Genomic DNA, 22471 nt, shown 5'->3' on the forward strand with positions numbered 1-22471 from the left:
ACTCATTTGCACGTACAGTTGCCACTAAACTAGGGCTTTCTCACTACCATTCAATTAGTTTATTCAATAGATATACGACTATCAGTTCTTTTATTGCTTATGACTTTTGAAATGTAAATGTTTGCTGCACAGTGTTTGTCATTCTTGGATTAAAAATAATCTTCAGCTAAATATAAACTGGTGTTAATTTGGTGTCTAATACGCAAAGCTTAACTCAACTATTTAATGTGATTTTTTTTTTACTTAATGAAAACTTCATTGCTTTGTTAATACTCATATTTTCACTTTAGAGTCATTTATCCTCTAACTGTAGACTTTATGGGAAATTTATGTAAATATGATACTCATAATAGACTGTACATATGCTCAATTTTTCTTCTTGCACTTCTTTCTAAGCTTACCAAAGACAGTGTTCATTATTTATTGATTTTTTTCTATCTTATGAGCTTACCAAATATCACTTAAGTGCCTTGGAAAAATTAGTAAGTAAGTAAATATTAAAAAACTAGCATAAATGATGGAAAGGAATACATCTACAACTATTTGTTTAAGTTTTATACATTTATTTCAGATAACAGCAGATCATTTGGATTAAAAGGACTATTTCACTGGTGATCATGCAAAGATATTTTCTTTTAGAAACAAAAATACTAACATTTTAAATGCATATTTCTATAGGAACAATAAAAGTGCAACACGATTTGTTCATTATTTGCCTGAAATGATCAAATAATTATTTCAGCAATCTATGACTGAGCAGTACTGTCTTCAGGATTTATTTTCCTGAAAAGACTTCATTAGTGGTTTTGTGCCTAAAAGTTATATTTGAAGATTTATTTGAATATCACTTTAGAATAAATTGGACAGAGTACTAAGTTCTCACACTGTATTGCATAAAGAATGAAAAATAAGAGATTATTGAGGAAAACCCCAGCTTTACTCCCTGCCTCCTCAGAGCCACCCCTTCTCATTAGCACAGAAACTGGCATAGTCTCAAATGATTATGCTAAATTAACTTCAGAAATGCACATGACTGGCTTATCTCTTTAATTCAGAAAAGTACTTTTTCTGCCTAGCATAGTGGTTCTCAACCTGTAGGTTGCAACCACTTTGGAAAGCCTCTCTCTCTCCAAAATTATTTACATTATAACTCATAACAGTAACACAATCACAATTGTAATGAAGCAATGGAAATGATTTTATCGTTAGTGTCTTCATAACATGATGACATTTCCTAACGGGTCACAGCATTAGGAAGCCTGAGAACCACTGCTCTATAGCCTTACTTTTCTACTTAGAAATGAAATACTACATAATAACCAGCAGGACCCATCAGGCACTACATCATCTTCGCATTCCAAGAACCTTCTGACTGGGTCTGATCAATAAACCACTGGAGTCAGGGAATGCATTAGTCATGGTCATAAAGAGAGACAAGTAGCTACAAACCTCTCCAGCTAACAGTTCCTCTACTGCAGAGGTAATAAATGCTATGTATCCACTGGTAAAATTACAAGGGAGAAGAACTGGTGTTTGCATGATTACCTAACTATAATAGTGACTGTGATATAAAACCTGAATGAGGATCTTCTTAATACTGTGGCTTGAAACAGCAACTCACTTGTTTCCCAAAACTTATATCTCTGACACAAACCTCTCCAAGGTAGTTTGTCCAATTGTTCCTCCAGCACTGTGACTGTGGTCTCTATTGAGCATTTCAAACTTAACAAGACCAAAGTTGATTTCTCTGCTTCATTGCCAATGCTCTCAACTTCCTTGATAAGAACAAATATCTACCAATTTCTCATGACAAAATCTTCGAGGTATATTTTCAACATACACACACACATATACACACAGAGACACACACAGACACACACACACAAAATATCCATTGACAACTGCCTCTGTTTTCACCTTCATAATATACTCCTGTCCTTTACTGGTTCTGTCTTTGACCTACCACTACAGTTATATTCTAAACCATTCCAACCATCTGAATTTTTCTATTGATCATGTATTTACTACTGCATGTTCCTTAGATACTACATTTAATGAACAAATCAAATGTCATTTCCCAACTCAAAAAATTTTAGTGATTTTCTATCATAATATTTGGACATCTCCTATCATTGCCTGATATACATTAGCAAATACCTCTTGCCTATTTTTGTAAGTTCATCATTGGAGTCATAACTTATTTATTTTTATCTTTGCTTCTTTTTAGACCCAATGTTTTATAAGTACCTTTCTTTATGTCTGGGACATTGCTGTGGGACTCTGAGTTGTCCTTTACTTAGTGCAAGTCTTTGCTCAAACTTTCTTTTCTAGGCTAAATATGTCACTTCCTTTTGTCATTCCTATCCATATTCTATATCCTTCTCTTTCTCAGCTTTTTCTACACATTATGTCCTAATGTACTCATTAAGACTTAATTATATAATATAGATTCATTTGATCATTGCATATAAGAATTTTGGGTACATAATCTCATCTGTCATCTAAAGTCCCACATTAATAATATGTTACAGATTACTGTGAAATCTACATATTTTCTAGAAAATGTCTAATATAGTAACCTATACAACAATACTTAATATGTAAGACATGTGGTTATAAATATTAGTTTCTTTTGCATGTTTAACATCAAATTTGTCTTCTGTCATAATTATGAGTTTTCTTTGAAAATCTTTCCCTCTTCTATTTTCAGTTTGTGTAGGACAAGACTTTTATATCCCTGCCTTGTGAGCTTCATACAGGTACACAGACTAAATTCCATCATCTGGATGTAAAAATGTACATTTTAGCTCTGTTAGTCCCGTTAAGACCTGGGAGTTTACATTTCTTATAAGCATCTAGGAAATCCTTTTCAAACTAGAATTTAAGTGGCACTTAAGGCAAACTAGGCATGACTTTATTCAAACTTAAATATAGCCAGGAGCCAGGTTGAATTTCTACTTTCTCTGTATTAGGAACTATATAGATGAGTTAATCCTGGCTATTCTGAAACTATTGCAGAAGTAGGTTTCAGACAGTAACATCCATGTAGAAATAAGAAAAACCAATATATATCTCAACAATCATACCTAAGTCGCACACACACACATAGACACACACACACACACACACACACACACACAGAGAGAGAGAGAGAGAGAGAGAGAGAGAGAGAGAGAGAGAGAGAGAGAGAGAGAGGATATGCTTAAATACATAAGTACAATCTGCTCAGTCCATAAATAATACATGTATAGAGATGATTTCAGGTCTGATGATATGGTATTAGATAGCCGATTCGAGGGCTCTTTCCTAGAGAGAAGACAGTGTCTCCTACTCTCAACATTCCTAAGTTGATTTTTGGTGTTGGAGACCAGTGAAATTCCACCATTTCATGTTAGCATGCCTGTAGGTGTTGTCGTGATTCAGGTCTTGCTTGAATGGCCATGCTGTTGAGACTTCATGTATATAGCTTCCCTAACATTTGTGTGAGAAACAATGTCACAGCACACCACAGATTTCCTGGTCCTTTGGCTTTTGCAATCTTTCTATTTACTCTTCTTGTATGATGTTTCCTAGGCCTTAGGTTCAAGAGTTGTACAGAGTATTGTTATGTGATAAAACTTTTCCTGGGGAGATGCTATGCATACATCTATTCACCCCAGATTGAGAGCCCACAACAGATCTAAGTGCAGATACCACTTGGTGAACGAATGAGAGTTCTGGGTTACCTACAGAAATATGAGTGAGGAGTTACTTACAAGAACAGAAATTACTCAAAACCAGCTGGATCATCAAAGTCTAAACAGCAGGGCTGACAGCTCACAAAACCGTGAACCTAGTACACACTGCACTGCAAGCAGGTAGCTCAACGGGTTAAAGGGTGTCCTTCCTACATTACTCAGTTGATCTAAACCACTCAGTTGATCTACAGTAATGCTTACAATCATTTTCCACATGTATATAAATACATAGGTACAACATTTCTTACTAAAATTTATTTTTTAACTTTAGTATTAATAATTTTATTTGTTTATATTTCAATTATTTGGAACATACTCTTTTTCTAAAATCACCAAGACTTTTCCAAGTCAAGCAAAATCTCCTGTAAGAATGCAGAATATTACATTTCACTATATAGTATGGACTGTTAAAATCTAGCTACAGTGTTTCTTAACCTCTTCTAGCTGGGATTTTTAATACTGATACTTCTGTTTTACATATTAATAATAATTATTTATTTAAACTCATTAGTATTTGAGAGTTCCTAGGGATCCAGCTTAATTGACACTATTGGTCTTCCTGTGGGGTTGCTAATGCCTTCAGGGTCTCAATTCTACCCTTAACTCTTCTAAAGGAGTCATGACCTCCATTCAATTTTAGGTGTGGGTATCTGTATCTGTCTGAGTTAGTTGCTGGGTACAGTCTCTCAACCAAAGAGCATATGCAGGCTGGTACAGGGTTTCCAACATAGAAACAGCACAGGGATAACTTGTCTGACCTTGTCGGGAAAGGATGTGCCTAATCCTACATATACTTGATGAAACAGGGTCAGGGAATACCAGGTGAGCACCCTCTTTGAGGAGAAGGGAATGGGTGATGAGGGGTGGAACCCTCTAAGTGGGGACCAGAAGGGAGGCAGCATTTGGGATGTAAATAAATAAACTAATTAAAAATAAATAAGATATTTTAAGTATAATAATAATAATAATAACAATAATAAATTATTCAACTAGTCCCTTGTTGAGGTAGCTTGAATAAGAATGGAACTCATATGCTTGAATTCTTAGTAATCAGGGATTGACTCTTCTTGAAGGATTAGGAGCTGTGGTCTTGTTGAAGAAAGTGTATCACTTGAGATGGGCTTATAGTTTTCAGAGGCACAAGCATGGCCCTGTGTAACCTCCCCCCAACCCCCTCAACCTGAAACCTGGCTGAACAGGTTTCACTGTTAGCATGAAGAGAGCATCTGGGGTGGAGCCTGCCACCCTATGGCTCTGCCACTCCCACTGCTACTGCCTGCCAACTAGCTGTTCCTGAGCTATCATGTGGTCATCTGAAACTGAACTCCAAGGATGATTTGGCGGGAATGGGCCCCTTCCCCTCCTTCATAACCCGGTGCACGGAATAGTAAAATTGAGCTTTGATCAGAACCTTGTCTTAGCTCCGTTCTTTCTCTTGTCCACCTAGTTCCCTCTTCTCTTCCAGATTCCAGGATGCCTCACAGGCTAGAACCCAGACATGTGGGCCGCTGGCCAGCCTCAACAGCCCTGAATCTCTCTCTTAGTATTGCCTGCAGATAAAGATGTAGAACTCTCAAATAATTCTGCAGAACTATTCCTGCCTAGGACACCAGGGAAAGAGGGGACATGCACTTGAACTTGCTAAAAATTTATATACCTTCAGCAGTATAAAAAGAAAAAAAAATCTCTGCAAAATGAGATATTTTAATTGTTCTTTAACTTGCCTCTTTCATTTCCTGACATATTGTTATTATTTTAAATTCCCACAATTTAAAATAACAACATAAATTTAAAATAATAATGAAGTACTTTGAGATGGCTAACAGAGTTAAGATGATTTGTGCCATACTACACTTTTCTTGGCTTTAACTATTTTGTGTCTACAGATAATATCATGACTCAGATATTTCAATTTGTCTCATCTATTTGGTTTTAGTTTTGTGCCAGATTTTCCTCTGTTGCCTAGAATAACTTCTACTCAGGGTCCTCTTGCCTTCCCTACCTGGAGTCCCAGATATGTTCTACCACACCTGGCTCAATATAGTTCATCTGAAGACACTAATGCAAGTAATAATTTGAGCTGTCTTTTTGTGCACTATAGCGTATCCAGGATCAACCAAGGGTGATATACCTATATATTTAGATGTTATGTTCATGTCTATAATATCTGAGTGAAGAGTAATCGTTGTGATATTTTCACTTTAGTTAAAAAAAAACAATTATTCTGAACTAGTCAATGGGACAGCATTTTGTGTGGTTCCAAACTCCAGCCACAGTGAATAATTTATTTAGTATGACGGCTACCTGTGTAACTGAAGGAGTGTTCCTTTATTATCTATTCATTCCAGCCTATGGGAAGAGAATTTAGAAAGCCAACTCCAAGCACTTTGAAAATAAAATCGTCATCCATATATTCATCCAGAATATGCTTCAGAAGTGTGGGCAGAAGGGACAAACTGTTCTTTATGGGCATAGATTTCTGTAGTAAACATAGCAGTGTACCACTTCTCATTAAATATCTATATGGTTCCCAGGGATTCCTGTTGATTTTGCCTCACCAAAGAATGAAATCAAGACTTTGAATAATTAAATAAGTCACAGACCATAGCATAAGAAAAAGCAACACATAGCAGAATATTTCAAATGACAGGTTTACAGGACACTTCCTCTTTTAACATCAAAATTCATACTATTTAATATTCTACTAAACAAAAAGAAAATTTAATACTTCTCTATATAAAATTCAACATCTAAGTGGTGCTATAAAACATGGCAATTATCCCTCAAAGAACAGGACCTACTTAAAAGTTATCTATGCATTGACAAAATAATGTGATAATTTAAAGTCACAGATAAAATTGAATCTACTGAAATAAATACGGATGATATATTGAGGTATGATTGGAAGCTAGTCTCCTGACTTGACAATTTATGCAAGCTGGAAGGTTTCAATTCATGATTGGCTGACCAAACAAAACATACCCACAATGTTTTTACAAATTATGTTCACTGCATAATTCATTTAGTGTGATACTTAATATTACCATTTCCTCATATATATGGCCCATATGTTATTGTTACATCTGTGAAGTAGAGGTGTATTTTACACCAAATAGCATCTCACAACCTCTGTGGGAAGGCAATCATGATAGCCTAGTTACTGTCTGAACATGAATAACTTGTTTCTCTTCTTCTAAAATCTTTGGCCAGCTATAATATTAGTAATTAATTATTGTTTGTTTAAGTTCATATACAATTAAATGTATTCTGCCTGGTTAAAAAAAACTTTCTGAGATTATATATATATATATATATATATATATTGGCAACTTGAGTAGGATTGAGAGACTACAAGGACATTAGTAACCACACTTCTAATTGTGATAGAGAAAATGTTTCTAGAGATGAATGTTATATGGGAAACAAACTGAGGGGGAAGACATGCTCTGAATATGGGTGGAGCTATGCAATGTGCAGGGATCCTGGATGGAAAAATGTAAGAAGGAATATACCAATATGTAAAGCTATGTTCCTAAGAGGCATGTGTATTACTGCTTTGTCCACTTTGTTCAACTATGTTCATAGACTGCCATATCCAGGGATCCATCCCATAATTAGCCTCCAAACGATGACACCATTGCATACACTAGCAAGCATTTGCTGAAAGGACCCTGATATAGCTGTCTCTTGTGAGACTAGGCTGGGGCCTAGCAAACACAGAAGTGGATGCTCACAGTCAGCTAGTGGATGGATCACAGGGCCCCCAATGGAGGAGCTAGAGAAAGTATCCAAGGAGCTAAAGAGATCTGCAACCCTGTAGGTGCAACAACATTATGAACTAACCAGTACCCCGGAGCTCTTGACTCTAGCTGCATATGTATCAAAAGATGGCCTAGTCAGCCATCACTAGAAAGAGAGGCCCATTGGACATGCAAACTTTATATGCCCCAGTACAGGGGAACGCCAGGGCCAAAAAAAAAAAAAATGGGAATGGGTGGGTAGGGAAGTAGGGGGGAGGGTATGGGGGACTTTTGGGATAGCATTGGAAATGTAATTGAGGAAAATACGTTATAAAAATATTGAAAAAAAAGAAAATGGAAACAATTGAATAATAGATGAAGAAAATGTAGTGTATTTACACAATGGAGTATTATATTACTCAGCTATTAAAAGCAACGACAACACAAAGTTTGCAGGCAAATGGATGGAATTAGAAAATGTCACCCTGGGTGAGGTTACTCAGACCCAGAAAGACAAACATGGTATATACTCACTTATAAAGCACAGGATAACCACACTACAAACCAGAGACCCAAGAAGTGAAGTAACAAGGAAGGCCAAAGGGGAGACAGTTGAATCTCACTGAGAAGGGGAAATAGATTATATCTCAGGGATGAATGGAGGAAGGGGACTGGGTGGGGAAGGAGATAGGGATGGGGACAGGAGTGATGAGGTATGGGGAGCATAGGAGCAGAAAGTACTGGGAGAAAAAAACTTGATTGTTCATCCTTGGGGTGAGATAGGAAAATGGAAATTCCCAAGATTCTGAGGATGACCCTAGCTACAACTCCTAGCACTGGGGGATTTCGAATCTGAATTGGCCATTTCTTGTAAGCAGATGTGATGATTTGTATACGTTGGCCCAGGGAATGGTATTATTAAGAGATAAAGCCTTGTCGAGGCAGGTGTGTCACTGTGAGCTTGGGCTTGAGACCCTCATCCTAGCTGCCTGGAAAGCAGTATTCTGATAGCAGCCTTCTGATGAAGATGTAGAACTCTCAGCTGCTCCTGCACCATGCCTGCCTGGAACACTAACCCACCCACAAAACTATAGAACAACAATTTTTCCTGTCAACAAAATGTTCAGGTGTAAAAGATGGAGCAGAATTTGAGGGAAGGACCAACCAATGACTGGCTCAACTTGAGAAATATTCCATGAGAGGTAGCCCACCCATGACACTATTAATGATATTGTGATATATTTATAGACAGGATCCTAGTATAACTAGCATCAGAGAGGCTTTAATCAGCAATTGATGGAAACTGATGAAGAGAAACACAGCTAACCATTAAGTGGTTCTTGGGGAATCCTGTGAAAGAGGGGAAGGATGGATTTAAGGATGCAGACAAGTAAAGGATACCACAATAAAACCTACAGAATTAACTAACCTGAACAAGTAGGGGCTCATAGAGACTAGATTGCTAACCAGAGAGCATACATGGAATGAACTCATGTCCTCGGTACATATGTAACAGTTGTGTAGCCGAGTTTTCATGTTAGACTCCAATAGAGGGAGCAGAGGCTAACTCTGACTGTATTGTCTGCTTTTGGATCCCTTTCTCTTCAACTGTGCTACCGTGTCTAGTCTCAACAAATAAAGATTTCCTTAGTCTTACTGAAAATTTTTATGACAAGGCTGGTTGATATCTAAAGTAAATCTCCCCTTTTCTGAGAAATGACAGATTTCTGAGGGGAGGGGGAGAGGAAGGGACTGGGAGGAGGGTGGAAGGAGCAGCTGCAATCACGATATAGAGTAAATAAATAACTTTAATCAATTAAAATGTAGACAATAATGGTTGATTTAGGAACTAGTTCATTCATTTAGGGATCTATCCCACCCTGCCTTATATTGGGCATGTAATGCTGAGTAAGTCACATATATCAGGCGACCTTGACTCCTACTCTTGTAAACCACATGAAATCACCTCTCCCGAGTATTGTGATTAGTGAGTGAAGGAAAACATAATCAATGCAAGGTGCAACTGTGACCAAATGCTTACCACTTATATTTGCTATGATCACACACATGTGAACTTCCAGAAGCATATCTTTTCCAACAGCAAAGGAATCCTATTTCACTCTGAGGGTATGTATTGCTGTGGTATGTCAGATGAATGGTGTAGGAAATCAACCATTCCTTTAGCCCCGTTTCCCTTTTGTCAGAAGTATACCATACATCACTTTCTAGACTTCTCAGAGTGGTATTCCTGCAGGCATCATTTTCAGTCTCAATCCCAGGGTTACTTTTAACCCCAGAGTACTACTAACAATGAAGCTGAAGCTGCACTCCTTGTGCAAGTGCCCGTTCTCCTTCCTACATTGCGCATTGGAGAGATTTGGACCCATGTGGCACATCTAACAAAGAAGAACACAAATTGCATAATCGCAGTCTCAATTAAGATACTAAACTGTGAACAGTAGGAATAAGACCTTTTCTATAACTGCTCACAGAGAACATGTTGATTATGCTCTAAGCAAACAATTGTAAAATTTATTCTTGCCTCTATTGTCAACCAATTTTTCCCATCTGTCCTAAGCTGTTATAAATGAGTGAGCTAGAAAAGGCTGTGGAAGAATCATTAGTCACCCCTGGGGATACTGTGGACTGCTTCTATAGTGTCAACCAGTGACAACCATTTCAATAAGCATGAGCTTGACTGATCCTTTCTCTGAGGGGTAGAGTGGCATTTTGCTCCTGCGTATTCCATACAGAGTTAGTCTTTTTCCTACACTGCTCAAGAACCGATATTAAAATCAAAGTGAAATTTATTTATTGTGTACTGAAGATGCAGTTCTTATATCAGACTAAATATTGCTTCGTATAAGAACATCTCAGCAGCTCCTAAGTAAAGTCAATATACAGTAAGGATGCAAAAAGCCCAACTGTGTTACCTGCACCATTTATCATGTAGAACTTTCCTACATAATTGTTTAATTCTCTATCCCACAGAATGTCCCTTTAGAAAAACCTTAATAACTGTCTTATAACACCATTGGTACAGGACTATATGCCCGTGTAATTTAACAAATTCTTTGTCCACAAAGATGTTATTTGGGCAAGTGAAGAGTATGGCAGGATGCCAACATTTTGAAAGGAAATACACATATACAGTATACACTTTGTTTCATAGTGCTTGATTTGTCTATAGGAAATGAAAACATTTCCAGTTGGGTTATCTGATTCTATAGATGCTGCAGAGCACCAAGAGTATTCCTTTTAGTTCATTTATTTATAAGTGTTTATTTTCACCTTCTTACATTATTTCTTCTGTCCTCTGACATTGGCTTTTGCCAAAGGTTAATATATCAAAAATCGTTGGTCAGAAGATGAAAAGGTCAGGTGTTAGAAAATTTCATGCAATAAAAATTGATCATTAAAGTCATTATTAAATCACAAATTGCATGGAAATTCTAATTATTTGTCTTATTAGTGACCTTTTGTAAATGAAAGATTTAAGGTTCAGAAGATGAAAGTGCATATAAAATACCTGTGACTCCTGGCACTAGAAAATTGTTTTGTGGGTTTCTTATTTCTCCCACATTCTCACTGTTTCTCATTCTTTTATAAGCTGTGCTGGATGACTGGGGACAGGATATTGAACAGCAGCTGTGTATTCTTTGTACCCCGACCAAATTAAAGTTTTACTTGAATAATTAATTTACCAATAGTAATCAAAATGAACATATGGGAAATTATAAATCTTTCTGATAAATTTGCATAGTATATTGAGCATAAAATCTGCAAGTGATGGTTAAGGAGAGGTCGATTAGCATTTTTCTCATGAAGGGTTATCCGGACGCATACAAGATAAGATGGATGGAGTGGGATGATTTGATACAACATATTTAACATGTATAAGAAAAATGTCATTAAGGAAGGTATTGTTTCTTTGGCTATTGCCTGAACAGTTATATTTCTTTTACCATTTTGTCTATTATTTCCTCTAGTGAAATACACACATGGGAAAACATCTAGTTCATGGTAAACTAAAGACTTCAGCAATAATGTCTGCAAGAAGCAAAATTCTAACTCACACCATTGTGAAGATAATTGTTCCCTACTATTATAGGTGATCTTGGTTGTCAACTTAACTGTGACAGGAATCAACTAAAACCCAAACAACTGGGCAAATACTTAAGGCATTTTTCTTGATTAGATGATTTGAGGTTGGAATACACAACCTCAATCTAGACCATATGAGGTCAGAAGACCCAACTTCTATCTGGGCACATCTTCCGGAGGCAGCCCTGGTAAAGGCATATGAAGAAGGAAGTGTGTGTTCCCTGGCTGCTTGCCTTAACTCTCTAAGATATTCTTTCACTGGCATTAGAATCTACTTCTTTTGAATTAAAAAGTATATGAAATACAAGCTGAGATATCTGGCATCATGAACCAAGCACCTTGAGTTTCCTTTGGGAGATAGCTATTGTTGAGCCAGACTACCACCTGAAAACCATTATAATAGATTATAAGTATGTATGTATGTATGTATGTATGTATGTATGTATGTATGTATGCATGTATGTATGCATGCATGTATGTATGTATATGTGAGTGTATGTGTGCATATTCTATTAATTCTATTACACTAGAGAACTATGACTAATATACCAGGTAACCTAGACAGACACCCACTAGACCAAGTGACCATATTCATAAAAAATAAACAAAGAAAAGAAAACTCTGCTCACTGATGATATATAATCTACCCCTGAACTCCAGACCCAAAGGGATTGAGATGATACAATTCATGCTTTTTTTCTTTTTTTTTAAAATTAGGTATTTTCTTCATTTACATTTCCAGTGCTATCCCAAAAGTCCCCCATACCCTCCCCCTGACTCCCCTACCCACCCACTCCCACTTCTTGGCCCTGGCATTCCCCTGTACTGGGGCATATAAAGTTTGCACAACCAATGGGCCTCTCTTTCCACTGATGGCGGACTAGGCCATCTTCTAATACATATGCAGCTAGAGACACGAGCTCCGGGGAATACTTTTAAGCTTCCAACTTTGTAGCTTTCTTTATATTAGTAGATAATAATGCAGGGTCATTTATATCTTCACTTGATACTGATAGCAGTAAGTCTTTTATTATGTATACAATTCTAAATGAAACTGAAGAAGTGAAAATTATGAAGTTTTTAGATAATCTTTGGATTTTTAACATATTTGTAAAACGTTTGCAAGAAGAAATTCTAGAAATAATTGACAGTAAAATTTAAAACTAGGTATTATCCAATGTTCTCCTTTAAAGTTTTACCAACTGGGAAGGGGAGGATTTATTGGGCTTACACTTCACCACTGAATGGCCAAGAACCAAACGGTAGGCATATGGAGGAGGACCTTACGCAGAGGTATTTGCTTTTCTGTTCAGGTGTTTTGTCATAGCAATAGGAACCCCATCTATGGAAAACTACATTCATACAACCCAGATCCATTTTTATGTTATTCTTGTGAATTTTATATTATTTTATTTTGAGGAAATAGGAACTATAATAATTTTAACTATTTCATGATAGCATAAGGTTATAAATAAGAATATATGCTCAGAGTACCTGTACTGGAATGCAAGCAAAAATCTTAATATATACCATTGTAAAAATCTATAATTGTCTTCTTAGCTACATATGCAAGCTAGTAAAGCAATCTAGTAAGGGACTACATGACTGTTTTTACTTGACAGATTTTTTTTAATAGAAATGAGAATCTTTTTCATTTAATTATGCTCCTTTTCCTAGATTATGAAAAAAATTAATCTGATTTTCAATTAATTTAGTCATAGATAATTAAAGCTTCATTCCATAGTCTTTGTTATAGTTTGAATCCTCAGTGCCCTTTACACCTCATGTCTAAAGTGTAATGTCTCCTGTTTGAGGCTCTTGTTGAGGTTCATTGAACCTTTAGATGGTGGGGTCCTGGAGGTGGTGGTAGGCTGCCACAGTGGGCATTTCCAGATTAAGCCACCTCGGGCAGCTGACGAGTCTTGGCCTATGACATGTGAGCAGTGTATCTGCAAGCTCTTTCTGTCGTGGACTGCCTCCCTCTTTAAATTTTGTGGATTACTTATTGATTTTAAAAATTCTTTTCAAATGTTCTGATAATTTTATTCATGAATACTATACTTAAATCATTACCATCCTTCTACCCTCTCCAATTCCTTCCATGACACCCTCTTCTCTCTCAAATTCACAAACTCTTATATTTATTAACACACACACACACACACACACACACACACACACACACGCACACGCACACGCACACAATTGTATTATTGACCCCCTTTAGCATTTATACTTGCATTTACAAATGAACTCTTGGGACTGTCTATAACCTATCAGGGAATTTAGCCTTGGACAAAATGGATTATCTCTTTCTGAACATCTATGGATTATCCGTAACTCATCATCAAGGGGTTATGAACCTTATAAAATGTCCTTTCTCAGTGGATTTAGAATGCAGTGAGAAATTATATTGTATCAAAAAGTGGTAGGTGCTTCTTTCTGGTCTATGACCTCTCCAACTATAGGTAATAAGTGACATTTATAGTACTAGGGATGAATTTAGACACACACAAGTGGGTTTCATGTTAAACTGAACAGCTCTTGGTTACCTACAGAATAAAAATGGCACTATTGCACCATTGTGGATATCTTGCTGAGTGGCTAGTGTTATTTATTAGATGATACATGGCTATTGAAACATTTGCTACTTTGTTAACCTGATAGTTCTCAGGACAAGGCTTGCAGGTCATTTCAAGTTCCACATATTGATGTCCTGTAGCCAAAGTATGTGGTGTCTTCAGCAATAGAGTCTTACCTTCACATTTTGTGAAGCAATGGCAATAGCCAATTTTGATTTCAGAGTCTCTTAGACCTCACTGTTAAAAAATGGAGGGAGGTTTCCCCATTACTTGCACTGGAGGTTTTAAATGAAAGTCTATGACTCTTAAATATTATTAACTGATGTAGCATAAATCCACTTAAACTTTACATATGTACACAACACATGCATTTTATATATACTTATAAAACAATAAGTTATCCTGTGGATTTTTAAACATCCTTATAGTTTTTGATCTCTTCATAATGCTTTCCCTTTGTATTGCTCACCCTCCCTACTCTCCAGTTAAAGTACCTGCCTCAGGTTTCTGGTTCTCCCCTCACAGGATCTATGTCTCACTTCCCTGTTCTGCAGAGCTCCTTCTTTTCCAACTACCCAGACCCCATTCTTTTGCTACTTCTGCTGTTGCCTCACCTTATTTATACATATCTAGTGATTTGGAGTTAAGATCCATGAATAAAAGAGAACATTCAGTATTTGTCTTTCTAGATAGATCCATTTACCTGAAAAATGAACCCTAGCATTTTTCTTTATAATATAATGACATTTCATATGCACCATATTTTTGTTATCCATTCATCAGTTGAATAACATTTATGTAGGTTCCATTTCCAAGTTGTTGTAAATAGACAATGAATATGGCTGAGTAGGCTTTCCATAAGAGTATATTTGAGCATATTTCAAGAGATGGCATATTTGGGTCATGTTATAGATGTAATTTTTGTTTTGCTTTTGTTTCTTGAGAAATCTGCATCCTGATTTTTATGGCTGCCACAGGTTGTACACTCATCAACATGAATAAGTGTTCTTCTTTCCTTGAACCCCTTGCCTGCCTTTGTGGTCTATTATTTTCTTTTCTTAGCCACTCTGAATGGGCTATGAAGAAACTTGAAAGTACTTTATATTTGCATTTCAGTAATTGTTAAAAGTGTTGAACATTTTAGTGATAGTTATTAGCCATTTTATCTCTTCTTTTTGGAGAACTCTCTTTTCATATTCATTGCACAATTTTGAACTGGGGTCATCTGTTTAACAGATTCTTTGTTTTTGTTTTGTTTTCTATTTTTGGTTTTGTATATTTTGGATATCAATCCTTTATTGAATATATGGCTGGCAGAGATTCCCTTTTGTTAGACTTCCTCTACACTTGATTCTTTACGTTGCTCTATAGGCCTTTAGCTTTATGGCGTTTCATTTGTCAATCACTGGCCTTAATTCCTGACCAAGAGATGTCCTGTTCAGAAAGTCACCTCTTGCACTGATATCTTATAGGGAACTGCTTATATGCTTCTTTTTAGCAGTTCCATCAGTCCTAGCCTTTCAGGATGCACTTTAGGGTCTCTGATGCATTGGAGGTATGAAGGGCGATTATATGAATCTAATTTCATTCTTGTGTATAAGGACACAGAGTTGCACCATTTTGGAATCTTTGTCAATTATCAGGTGGCTAACATTGTATGTATTAATAAAGGGGTCTTCTGTTTTGTTCCATAAATCTGTGTGTCTGCTTTGTCATTTTCATTTGATTTAATGCCATGCTGTTTGCTGACAGCACTAACACAGAATTTGAAATTTGTTATAGTAATATTTCCACCATTGTTCTTTATTCACAATTGCTTTGCATATCTAGACTTTTTTGCTTACAAATTTGAGGATGGATTTCCAAGTGGGCCATGCCAATTTTAATTGGAATTGCTGTGATCGTTTGAATTGCTTTGGAAGGATGGTGATATTCACAGTATTCAATCTGCCTATATATGTGTAAGATCTTGCCATCCTCTAGCATCTTTTAAAATCATTTTTAAAGATTTTTAATAAAGTTTTAATTGTAGAGATATTTCATCTCTTGGGTTAGGTTTATCCTGAGAGCTCTTTATTAGGCATGGGTCTTATAAATGGGATTGTTTCCATTATCTCTTGCTCAGCTCTCTAGATATTAGTATTCAGAAGAAATAACAATTTTTTATAAGTTGCTTTGGTATAATGCCATGTAAATGGAAGAATTAATGATTTTTATAAGTTCTCTAGCAGAGTTTTTGGAGTTTTATATATAATACATTATTTGCAAATGGGGATAATTTGAGTTCTTCTTTTTCTATTTCTATCTATTTATTTTCCTGTTCTTGTCTTACTGCTCTGGATAATGCTTCAAGAACTATATTGAAAATAAGTTGAGATAGTAGACAGCCAAGTTTTGTTTCTGATTTTGATGGGATTGCTTCATTTATTGCCTTAAGTGCATATATATATATATATATATATATATATATATATATATATATATATATGTGTGTGTGTGTGTGTGTGTGTGTGTGTATGTATGTATATATACATATATATTGGTTTGGATAAATATATACATATATGCATAATTATATTACAGGGCACTACCACTAGTCCTCCTATCTCTGAGACTATTTTCATAAAGGCAGTTTTGATTTTTTGTGAAAGTACTTCTCCACATCTATTGAGATGGTGCTGACATGTTGTATTATGCCAGCAGCAACATGGTTAGCACCAGTTCTCTCGAGATAGGAGCAGATATTGGGCAGTGTTGGTGACTCGGGTCATGCTGATAGTAGATAGAGGCCCAGTAATAGCAACAGACAATTTATGGGGTCAATACTACTGATTGAATGAAAATTAAAAATCCAGGACTAGCAAGAATGATCAGTGAGAAACTCTGAACTCTTTTAACTCTTAAGTGTACATACATATAGGCAGACAGACAGATATGCATTTAATAATTCTTTCCTGCTGGCAGCAGCAGAAAATTAAGTAAAGGATTAATTGTTAGATTTCCTTTCTTGCTTGCCTGGGAGCCTCTTGTTGGCCAGGTGAAAGGCTTGGGGTCATTAATTCTTCATGAACCAGAAAAAGAGAGAGAGAGAGAGAGAGAGAGAGAGAGAGAGAGAGAGAGAAGAAAAGAAAGAAAATCTTTTACATAGGCAACACACACAGACACTCATACAAATGCACACAAAAATTCTGGCCTGATGGCCTGTCTCAATAAGCTCCCAACTATTCATCCATGTTTACTTACTTGAGCATTTACCTATACACGTATGTATAGATAGACATATACATACATTTGGTGGATGCAAAGTCCCCTGAGCTGCCACTTTATTTCTTTTGACTGGATTTTTTATACCTACTTAAACATAAGTTCTTTAAATAAATTATATCAAAGATAAAATGTTAACAAAAGGGGAATTACAAAAGTATTTTGATATATGAGTTAAAAATAGTGTTTCATTCTATAAGCTCATTATGAGTTCAAAGCAATAGTTTCACGTGGCCTCGCTTTATCACAGTGCACACTTGTGGTTTCATACTTGAATCAGACCAAAAATGAATGTTTTTCTTTATTCACAAATTTACCCCAAACCTATTTCTCTTTTTAATGTAATTCAGAAAGCTCATTGTGTTCCTTATTATGCAGTCTTTACTTACTATTTTATGAGGAATGGGTACAGTTTGTACTCTAAATTTAGTAGTTTTTCTGACAAAACAATTAAAAACCATGTCTTAAATTTTTCTTCCTAAAATTATTAGAATAAAATCAGAAACTCTATAAAAGTCATTAATTCATCTAAACATTATTATTAATTCATGAAAATTCATCTCTTTGTTGATCTGCAGGAAATCTGCTAAATAGGGTGGGCTAATACCAGGGATTATTAGACTACATAATAATGACACTAGAAGTCATATCATCTGTAAGAGGCAATCTGGAGATGAAGTCTCTTGGAAACTTGCCTCTCAGATTTCACTCATTGTAAGCCATGGAAAAATGGTTGGCCACCTCCAGAACAGTTACTTGCTAGCCTTAGTCTGTTCTTGATGGCTCCTGACAGTCTTCAGACCAATGTATTACATTTATTCAACCATCCATAAATCTCTGAGCTAAAGACAACTTAATTTTGGCACAGGATTCTTTTTTATTATTTCTTTTATTTTTGGTACTATAAAATATTTACATCATTTTCCCCTACCTATTTCTCTTTCAATGCCTTACCATATAATCCTCCTTCCTCTCTTCCAAATTCATGGACTCTTTACATTCATTGTTGTTACATGGCTATATGTATTTATATGCATATACATAATTATGTAATGTATAATACACACATGCATGCAAATAACCACACACACACACACACACACACACAAACACAATCTACTCAGTATGCTTTCTGAGCAGACCATTTGGTATTGGATAACCAACTAGTGTTCTCTCCTCAGTTAACCCTATTTCTATTGCTCTCAACATTTCTTCATTGTCTATAATTCCTTTTCTAGAGTTGAGCTCTCATCACTAACTTTCTCTCTTCCATAGTAGTACTTCTTTTGGTATCATGCGTGTTTATATCAAGCCTAGGCATACATGCTGGTGAGATTCCATGACTGTCACTTTTAGGAGACACACTTTTACAGAGAATTCTGTTTTCTGGATCTTAAAATCTTTCCACTATTTCTCAGCAATGGTTTTTGAGTATTATGAGCAGGAATTGTATTGTAGATATACTAGTTAGGAATGGAGTCCTCAGATCTGCATTTTGATCAGTTGTCATTTCCTATAATGTTCTCTGTCTGTTGCAAAGAAAAATTTCCTTGTTAAGGAGTGAAACTTCACTTATCTATGGGTATGAGATCAAATATTTATAACATTGGTAGGAACTATGATGATTTAGAAGAGTAGAAGTTGTATTTTTCCTTAGTTTTTCCTCCCAGAAATAAATATTACTCCCTATTAATAAAAAACCCAATTAACTTGAGACAGGGCCCAAGCTAGATATGACCTTACAGTCTCTCTGTGAGGTATAGATGCTTTAGTATCAGAAGGCACCATGTAAGTTAACTAAGAAGAGGAATGATCAATAGTCCCACTAACAAATGATGCTTATAAATGGGAATAATAGCATGGTACAATAATAATATTAAGGGAACAATAGTGTCATTCATACTTTGTGGTAAACAACAACTCATTAATTACACTTAAAGTCTGTTTAACAATAGAGAAACTGTGCTATTGCCAACAAATTCCAAAAGGGTAGTGAAACAATAGATATTGAAAACAAAATAAAGTAAAACAGAGCAAAACACAACAAAACAAAAAAACTAAAAAAAGAAAAATTCAACAATTATGGCCAACAATTAACTAGTAGGAACTCATAATACTAAAAAACTTTTGTACATAGTTTAAAAAGCAATCAATCGCCGGGTGTGGTGGCGCACGCCTTTAACCCCAGCACTTGGGAGGCAGAGGCAAGCGGATTTCTGAGTTCGAGGCCAGCCTGGTCTACAAAGTGAGTTCCAGGACAGCCAGGACTATACAGAGAAACCCTGTCTCGAAAAACCAAAAAAAAAAAAAAAAAAAAAAAAAACCAAAAAAAAAAACAATCAATCCACTGAAGGGTAAGCCTGGCCCACAAAATGGGAGTCATTGCCAGTTATACTCCTGAAGAAGATTAATTTTCTAAATATATAAATAACTCCTCAAAAAGACAAAACAAACAAACAAACAAACAAACATTCTCTTTAAAAATGTTCTTGGCATACAAGCAGAGAATTCTCAAAAACAAAACAAAACAAAACACAAACATACAAAAAAAAAAACAACAACTAAAAGTGGCTAAGAAGTTTTTTGTTTGTTTTTGTTTTTGTTTGTTTATTTAAGTTTGCTATCCTTAGAAATCAGGAAATACAAATCAATATAACATTGAGATTTTAGTTTTTTCCCACCAAAATCACTAATATCAATAAAACAGCTAACAACATCAACAACAAAAAAATTACGAGAGAATGCCATAAGGAAGAAGAGCCTCATTCACTGTGGAAGTTAATACAAACTTACCAGCCATCTGGAAACAAGTGGAGAAAATCCTCAAGAAAGGCAAAAACAAATCTACTATGTGTCCTAACAATATCACTTTAGAGACTCTGCATTCTACTCCATAGGTCTTTTTTTTTTGCCATATTCAGTGCTGCTCTATTCAATAATACATAGAAAAATGAATGCAACCCAGTGTCCTTCAAGTAAATATGAATAGGAAAGATATATACACTATGAAATACTATTTTAAAAAAAAGTCCAAGTTCAGTCTTGGGTGCACATGTCTGGGGCCAGCCTGGAATACTTGAGACCTTGAGGAAGAATAATCACAGTAACAAAACACACAACACAAGCTGTGGCACTATGCACATAAAGTACACATCTATGACTTTGGTGTGGGTGGTGGAGCTTTGAATATAACCCTAAGAGCATGGGCAACACATGTAAATGTAGCCACATGACAACACATTTCTGGCCAACAAATGAGACAGTCACCAGTGTGAAGAGACATCCTGGAGAGGAGGAGAGAGTAAATATAGATTATCCAATTGGCAAGATGTGCATAATTAAAATAAGTAGGAACTAAAACAGCTCAGTATGGAGAAAACAAAACACACAAACAATCAGTAATAATTCAGAATAGATTCTTTAGAAAAGAATATATACAACAAATTAAAGGGCAACTGAAAAAGGTGCCCAGCACCACCAGTTATCAGTAAGAACACAATGAAAGGTCACTTGAGAGACTTCCGGCACCCTCCCAGCCAGAGGACAGAGGTTCGCCCTGCAGGGAGTGCCATCTTGGCTCCAGGACTCCACCGAACTTAGTCTGCATAGGTGAGAGTGAGGACCACAGAGGCTGACAGCTTCTGGGACAGGCGGGAGCCACAGAGCCGCTGAGGCAGCACCCTTTTGGGGCCGCAGACATCAGCACCCTCCCAGCTGGAAGATAGTGGTTTGCCCTGCACAGGAGACCTCTGCCTCAGGAGCAGGGAGCACATCTTGGATCCAGGACTCCTCCGAACTTAGGAAATTAGTCTGCACAGGTGAGAGTGTGCACCACAGAAGCTGACAGCTTCTGTGACCTGTCAAAGCAACACAGCATCTGGGAAAGGTCCTATTTTCGGCCTTCTTCTCGGCCAGGAGAAGGTCCAAACACCAAATATCTGTACACCTTCCCTTTAAGAGGAAAGCTTGTCAGCAGAGAGTGCTCTAACCACTGAAACTCAGAGGAGAGAGCCTGTCTCCCAGGTCTGCTGACAGACGGTACTCAGAATCACCAGAAGAACAACCTCTGAACAGAGACAACTATAACAACTCCAGAGATTACCACATGGTGAGAGGTAAACGTAATAATCTTACTAACAGAAACCAAGACCACTCACCATCATCAGAACCCAGCACTCCCACTTCGCCCAGTCCAGGGCACCCCAACACACCTGAAAAGCTAGACCTGGATTTAAAAGCATATCTCATGATGATGGTAGAGGACATCAAGAAGGACTTTAATAACTCACTTAAAGAACTACAGGACAACATGGCTAAAGAGTTACAAGTCCTTAAAGAAAAACAGGACAACACATCCAATCAGATGATGGAAATGAACAAAACCATACTAGACCTAAAAAGGGAAGTAGACACAATAAAGAAAACCCAAAATGAGGCAACACTGGAGATAGAAACCCTAGGAAAGAAATCTGGAACCATAGATGCGAGCATCAGCAACAGAATACAAGAGATGGAAGAGAGAATATCAGGTGCAGAAGATTCCATAGAGAACATCAGCACAACAATCAAGGAAAATGGAAAATGCAAAAAGATCCTAACTCAAAACATCCAGGAAATACAGGACTCAATGAGAAGACCAAACCTACGGATAATAGGAGTGGATGAGAATGAAGATTTTCAACTCAAAGGACCAGCAAACATCTTCAACAAAATTATAGAAGAAAACTTCCCAAATCTAAAGAAAGAGATGCCCATGAACATACAAGAAGCCTACAGAACTCCAAATAGGCTGGACCAGAAAAGAAATACCTCCTGACACATAATAATCAGAACAACAAAAGCACTAAATAAAGATAGAATACTAAAAGCAGTAAGAGAAAAGGGCCAAGTAACATATAAAGGCAAGCCTATCAGAATTACACCACATTTTTCACCAGAGACTATGAAAGCCAGAAGATCCTGGACAGATGTTATACAGACACTAAAAGAACACAAATTCAAGCCCAGGCTACTATACTCAGCCAAACTCTCAATTAACATAGAT

The 22471-nt window shown here is 36.5% G+C and overlaps 1 protein-coding gene across 5 annotated transcripts in view; it reads right to left on the reverse strand.

Moving 5' to 3' along the window:
- The window catches only part of Galnt13 (polypeptide N-acetylgalactosaminyltransferase 13), a 692094-nt gene that overhangs the window by 58161 nt on the left and 611462 nt on the right, over window positions 1–22471 (reverse strand). The gene's annotated exons all lie outside the window — the stretch shown is intronic.

Source organism: Mus caroli, unplaced genomic scaffold, assembly GCF_978045245.1.
Source record: "Mus caroli unplaced genomic scaffold, Mus_caroli_1 scaffold_2, whole genome shotgun sequence".
Classification (NCBI taxonomy): Eukaryota; Metazoa; Chordata; class Mammalia; order Rodentia; family Muridae; genus Mus; species Mus caroli.